Here is a 7,581-nt window from a genome sequence, read left to right on the forward strand (position 1 = left end):
TAAAGTTTTTTCAAGATAACATTACCTTCACGTAGGAAGTCGGAGGGCCTGCCTCCTTCCCCAATCTAGATTCAATAATGCAACCTTGAAATTATTTTGGCTATTTGGCTTTTTATAAACTCCTTTATACTAACTTATACTACTTTTACTTTGAGAGTTTTTAAAGGTCAACGTACCACTAAAATTAAAACGTCTTTCCTTAAAATACCTATTCATACACTTACTCAAGGGAAGCAGCTTGTGTTTTTCTCATTGGAGAATTGTAATCACTTTGAAGCAAGATGTGGGTATATCAAGAAAACTTAAAATACAAGAGTTCACTTTCATGTACAAGAAATAACCAATTAAGAGGAGACAATAAGAAATTTATGTCATGATATTTTTCAATAAAAACAAGCTACTTAACCATGCCTTTCACAATAAAACAGAACAAAAGAATAAAGTTCAAGGGAGTTGGGAAACACTACGACTAAAGACACTTTATTAGGCTCCCCCCACACTTAGGAGAAGCATTGTCCTCAATGATTTAAAAGCAGAAGAAGAAGAAGAAGAAGAAGAAGAAGAAGAAGAAGAAGAAGAAGAAGAAGAAGAAGAAGAAGAAGAAGAAGAAGAAGAAGAAGAAAAGGAAGAAGAGGATGAAGAAAGAAGAGAAGTAGAGAAGAGTAAAGGAAGAGGAGAGCTCACAATTTTATTGAAGTCCATAAGGTGGACCTTGGAGGTGAAGATGTTGCATCATGTATCGAAACATTTGATTGTTTTATTCATTTATTTGATTGCCCCTTAGGAAATCGTTTCTTAGCCTGATCATTTCAACACCTTGTCTTTATTGCTCGGTGCATGTTCTTTGAACTTCGGTTTGCATCAATGCCCACCGTTCATCATTATAGTTTCCACCGGCTTCTTGTTAATGGTGCAAGTTTGCACCTACCTCCTCTTCATCACCACCATCATCACCATCATTGTGTACCTGTGGGTTAGTGCCAACATAAACCTAGTTTTCTACCACCTCTGGATTAGTAATATCTGAATTAGGTAGAATAATCAAGAAATTAGTAGTATTGACTCTCCACTCATATTGGTAATTGTGAGAAGGGCCATGAATTCTAAAAAAAAACATGGTAGTGAGGGTTTCTAAGTCTAGATAGTAGTTTCCCTCAATCCTATTTATCCCTTTATTCACATTTACCTCAAATTTTCTAACAATGAAAGGGATGATTCCACCTACCACTATATCACCTTTATATCCAGTTTCTTTCTAGCAATTGAAACAGGAAAATAAATAAAATAATAGCAAATGTTAACATGGTGGTTATAAAGCATAGCCCACAACAAAAATAGCTCAACATTCCTCATCATTCCTACCTCTTTTCTACCCCATATGGTGCAAGCAATAACCGTGTGAAGGTACCTAAGCACAGGGTTGTGAATTTATTCAACAGCCTAATCATATGTTCATCTATTTCTAGTCTATCCATAGCATTAACATCAAGGTACCTGCAAGGAGAGATAGTTCTAGAGATTAGAGATTTATACCTATTTCTTTGCTCAGAATCCTTGAATTGGATCCCATGATTGTGGGTTGTTGATTGCTTCTTGCTTGCACCACTTTCGGAGGCTTCAATCTTCTCACCTTTCCTTTTTTATGCCATTGACCTTAGCTTGGTTTGGGTGTGGGTGGAGGTTAGGCTTGGACAAGGTTTATGTGGGAAGGGTTGGTTTAGTGATGGGGTTTGGATTTAGTAAGGTTTATGAGTTGAATGGTGGAGATTGGTGAAGAATTTTTTTGGAATGGTGAATGGGGATAGATATCGAGGTTTGAAGATTGATGTTATGGAGGTTTAGAGAGAGAAGTTGAAGGATGAGGGAAGTTTAAGAAGGAAGAAGAAGAAAAGTGAAAAAAAATGGTAAAAGAGGGTCTGGGACGATGGCACGGCCGTGCCACCACAAGCACGGGCCGTGCCAACTCTTTGGAAGTTGGTGGATGTTGGCTAGGTCACAGGCACGGCTGTGCCAACATTGGCACTGGCCGTGCCAAGCTTCTGGACGTACAAGACTCAATTTTCTTCATTTTTTTGCATCATATTTGGACAAATACCTACAAAATAAATTAAAACAACACAAAACAAACAAAATAAAAGCAATTAAACTCGTGGGTTGCCTCCCACGAAGCGCTCTTTTAGAGTCATTAGCTTGACGATTAGAAGGTTTCTCTACCCAATACCCAATCTTTTCCAAAGGGATAGTGGCATCAACCTGAGATTCTCTCCCAAATTACACATAGCTTTTTCAATGGTTTCACTCTCAATCACACAAGGGGTGGAAAAACTCTCAATCACTATGAGGTTAGGCTTAACAAGCCTTTGTGGGACATGGATTTTGAGTTTATAAGGTGGTGAAACGATTGGCTTATCACTCTCTCCTATGACTTTCTCACCTTGTTGCTTTTCACTCTCTATCTCACCCTCAATTGTCTTAGTTTTCATAATGGGGTCCTCTAACTGCTTACCGTCCCTAAGTTGAATAGCATTTATAAGGTCTTTGGGGTTGGCTTCAGTTTGACCTGGAAAGACTTCGGGGGTTTGAGAGGAAGTAGCTACTTTTTGGGCTACTTGAGAGATTTGAGTTTCTAGCATTCTAGTGTGAGTAGCAATGGAGTCCACTTTAGATGTAAGCTTGACAAAAGAGTCATTCAAAGATCCAGTTTGATTTTTAAGTTCTTGAAATTGCTTGGATTGCTCCATAGCATGTTTTTCTAGTAAAATTTTCAAGCTGGATTTCTGAGGGACTCTTTCGTTGTTTGCATAAACGGGTGGTGTTGTTTGTTGTCCAAAGGTATAAAATTTTTGCTCGGGACTTTTAGCAACACTACCTAGTTGGCATTCAACACCAGTATGGTCAAGTATTCCACAAAATTCACAAGGTGGTGAAACAAGAGCAGGTGTGACGACACTTACAGTTAATTTATCAAATTTTTTAAGAAGTGTGTCCACCTTAGCAGATAGATGATCAAGGGTAGAAACTTGGCACATACCTGCCTCTTTTTTAGAGGGTGGAGGAGTACTTTCAGTGATAACTCTCTCACTTGTCCACTGATAGTGGTTGTATGCCATGTTCTCGATCAAATCATAGGCTCCTGTGTAAGTTTTATTCATCAAAGCTCCACCTGCAGCTGCATCAACATTCATTTTTGTGGAAAACAAAAGACCATTATAAAAAGTGTGGATACTAAGCCAATTCTCAAAACCATGATGGGGGCAAAGCCTAAGCATTTCTTTGAAACGCTCCCACGCATTGTAAAGAGATTCACCATCTTTTTGAGTGAACTGTGTGATTTGATCCTTAATTGAGCAGTTTTACTATGGGGAAAGAATTGGGAAAGGAATGCCTTCCTCATTTGGTCCCATGAAATTATAGAACCAATTTTCAATGAATGAAACCAAGCACTAGCTCTATCCCTCAAAGAGAAAGGAAAGAGGTGCAGCCTTACGGCCTCTTGGTTTGCCTTCAAAGTTCCACTGAGTCTTAAAAAAATTGAAACATGAAGATTCGGATCCTCAGTGGGTGATCCGAAAAATTGATTTTCCTGCACTAGGTAAATAAGTGCAGACTTTATTTCAAAATTATTACCCTCAACCGTTGGGTACAAAATAGCATCGTACGGCTCATCTGAAGATATGATTGCATACTCTTTGAGAGCATGTTTCTCAGCCATATCGTTATTATTGTGTGTTTTTCATCTTATAATAAGAACCCAAGAAGTTAACGGTAAAAACAAAGAAATAAAGAAAGAAATAAAAATAAAAATAAATTTATTTTTTTTTCAGTCTAATCGTTAAAAAAAAAAAAATTAATCAAATTGCAATAACTCCCCAGCAGCGGCGCCAAAAACTTGATGAGATAAAACCGCAAATGCACGGTTCTATCGAAGTAGTAAAAATAGAGTATCGTTCCGACAGGGAGTTATGAATTCAATTAACTTTTAATGATGATTAGATGAAAGAATTTTAGATAAAAGTTTGGATTTTTAATTACAAGAAATAAAAGAAAAGATAAAAGCCTTGGGATTATTGGTTCATCCTAACGACAAGTCCTTCTCAAACCAAACTATTAAACTTATAACTTTATGTTAGACCTAATTTCTCAAGACAGTTTCTCTTTTGTTCCTCTAGCAACCAAGCCTATTTCGCTGACTTGATTACTATTAGATTTTGGTCCTAAGTTGCAACCAAGCCTATTTCGCTGACTTGATCACAATTTAGAATCCTTGAAGTTCGAAACTATATGTCTCAAAGATTGTAAAGACTATTTCGCTGCCTTTACAATCTTTGTCTAAATTCACTTGTTCGAATATCAAAGCTCCACTTTCGTTTTATGAATTGATATTTGAGATGATGGATAAACAATTATCAAACCCTCCACTTTCGTTTCCACAGTTTGATAATGGTTGATCCATGTTAAAGCGGTGAATTTAGATAAGGAATTAGGGTTACATAAGATTAAGGTTTAAAGCTTGGTTTGATTAGGATTATGTCATTAGACTTATCCAACAATCCCAAGACAAGAGAAGTCTACTCACTAACGTTCATTGTAGACAAGGAGAAGAAGAGAGAAAGCATAAAAGTAAATAACAAGAAAGTAAAATGAACTTTTACTAGAAAGACAATTGTCACATATTGCATTCCAAGAAAAGATAAATATTTGTGATGGCTAGCTACTCTATTTATAGCATACATTCGACTTAAAATCTAAGCAATTACATTACTAGAATGTTCCACAAGAAACTGCGGGCTAAAATAGAGTAGCTTAAAATCTAAGCAAAAGCAACTCTGGAGGGTGGCACGGCCGTGCCAATTCTAGCACGGGCCGTGCCAAGCTTCTGACTTTAGGGGAGACATATTTTGTCTTCCAATCTTTGTATTTTCGTACCGAATCAGCTCCAAGTCCCTTTCTTTTGCTCCAAGACTCAATCCATCCAATATTCATTCCTGAAATATAATAAAATGCAATTTGTAGTAAACTATCTTAAAAAGAAAATAATACTAATATAAAATAAACTAAAATCTAATTAAAATTAAACTAAATAATATCTAGAAATGGATAGTAAATGACTCATCACATATAAAGTTCCAAACAACATCCTACACATCTTTTGTTTGAGACGCTAGATCTAAACAACATATTTCTTATTTTTGTTTGAGACATTCGATCCAAACATTCACCTTACAAAGAGATAACTAGATCTCAAGTCTATTGGGCTTAATAGTTTGAGATAGGAAGAGTTCCAACCTTTCTTGTGCGAAAGCAAAGAATTGTAGAAGCCTGCTGAGGTTGATAATACAGGGGTTACGGACTGATCTGGTGTGATCAAGACCTTATAGTGTTGGTTAGAAGTTTCTACCAACTGTATACTATCGTGGATAATCTCACACGAAGTGTGGGGACTGGATGTAGCCGGGTTTGGTGAACCAGGATAACTCTCATGTGTTATTCTTCTTTCTCTCCCTCTCTCTCTATCTTTTATTTTTACACGATATTCACACACTATCACTGTAACGCCCTCTTTGAATTATTTGTTTTATTTAATTGTTTAATTGAGTCTAGAATTTATTAAGAAGAGTTTAGAATATATTATATGATTATATGATTTATTAGGTAGCTTATTATATTAGTTAATAGAATAAGATTTGAAAATAAAATAATATTGAGTTTAAGGGTTGTTATGAGATTTGCGAGAGTTTTGGGGAGAAAGAGAAATAAAATAAAATAGAATAAAGGGTTATAAATAGGAGAAACCTAGTTTAGAAAAAAACATAACGTACGATCAATTTTGGAGAAAAGGGAGAAAAAGCCAAGAGAAGGGAGAAAGACTTAGAAAGCGGCGATTTTGAATTATAAGGTAAGGGTGGGACTAACATTCAATAATCTTAAGTCATTGATTCTGAAAATTGGATTTAACATGTTGTAGGTTTTAGTTTTTGAAAATTTGGGAATTAGGGTTAAAAGTGATTATTTGATGATTTTCTAAAATAATATTTTGGGTCAAGTTTTATATGGTTTTGAGTCTCTTTTGATGTATATAAATGTTTAGACAAACTTTGGGATCAAATTTGGGCATAGGGAAGTTAAAATTGGGATTTTGGGGTGAAAAGTGTGTTTTTCCTGAGTTGCTCTCTGACAGCATGTCCTGTTTCATGTTCTTTCGTCTTTTTCACACGTTTATGTTTTGAATTAGCCTTTGGTCTAAACATGAAAGTTGTAGATAATTGTGTTAGCTTTCCAGTGGCGTCGGTTTGACTTGAAAATGATTTTTGGTTTATGAGTTATGGTCAAATTACTGCACGTAGGTCACAGTGAATTTTTATGAATTTCAGCACAACTTTGTCCGAATTTGAAATAAAAACTGGTATTGATTGGTACAGAATTGGTCTTAGGTGTAAACACGAAAGTTGTAGGTATAAATGTTAGATTTCTAATGCCGTTGGTTTCACTTCAAAAGGATTTATAGAACTTGAGTTATAGTCAAATTACTGCATGTAGGTCATAGTGAATAATTGAATATGATTGATGAATGAGTATATGAATGTATATGTTGTGAATACGATATTTTCCATGATTGATGAAGTGTTATATGTATATATGATGTTTTAAGATGTTGATTATTATTTGATGTTGTTATATTGTGATATAATTGTATATGCATTACTTGAATTATATGTAAATAATTGAGACGTTGTTGACTTGCATTTGATATTATTATGTCATGTTGTTTTTGTATACTGTTGTGTTGCTGTTGTTATTTAACTAAGCTGCATGAGTCGGTCTAAGTTGATTAAGATGATGAAGTTCCAAATTATTGGATTATATAAGAGGTTGTCGATTTAAGATATTAAGAGGTCGAGTCCATGCATTAGCATTTCATTGTTGGGGGCTTGATGCCCTGGAGCCTTTGCTCAATTAAGTTGAGGGCTTGATGCCCTGGGAGCCTATTTACGCTCAAAGATTGGTACCACATGCATGATTAGAAGATTAAGTTGCATAGTCAAGTTGTCAAGTTGTCGAGTTGTCAAGATTGTCAAGTTGTCGAGTTGATAAGTTGTAGAAATTGCGTTGTCGTTGTCGTTGAGTTGTCATTTGTCAATGAGTTGTCAATAAAGAACTAAGTGAAGTATTAATATTTATTAATCATTGTTGTTTATGTTGTTGTTATATCAATATAAGATGATGAATATGTTGTTTGTTTACATGATTATGATTAAGATGAATATGTTGTTTGTTTATATGATTATTATCATTAAGTGATGATTATGTCATGTTGTATATGATTATTATTATTAACTGATGATTAAGTTGTGTTGTTATGTTATTATGAAATGATGATTAGAAGTTGGTTGAACTATTAAGAATTATTACATGAAGAATTATTATTACTAATAGATGAAGTTATTTATGTTGTTAAATATAATTAATGAATTATATGCTTGATATTATTGTTTTGTGAAATCTCACCCCTTCTGCTTGGAAATGTTGCTCTTCGTATGAGTAACTTGCAGGTAACCAAGAATAGTTGATGTCGTGTGAGCT

General features: G+C 35.0%; 1 non-coding gene across 1 annotated transcript; it reads left to right on the top strand.

Annotated features, from left to right (window-relative positions):
* Positions 1-3,240: 3,240 nt before the first annotated feature.
* LOC112417581 (small nucleolar RNA R71) lies at positions 3,241-3,347 on the top strand. Its single transcript, XR_003008183.1, has one exon. It is a non-coding gene; the product is annotated as a small nucleolar RNA R71 (small nucleolar RNA).
* The last annotated feature ends 4,234 nt before the right edge of the window (positions 3,348-7,581 follow it).

Source organism: Medicago truncatula, chromosome 8 (assembly GCF_003473485.1).
Source record: "Medicago truncatula cultivar Jemalong A17 chromosome 8, MtrunA17r5.0-ANR, whole genome shotgun sequence".
Lineage (NCBI taxonomy): Eukaryota > Viridiplantae > Streptophyta > Magnoliopsida > Fabales > Fabaceae > Medicago > Medicago truncatula.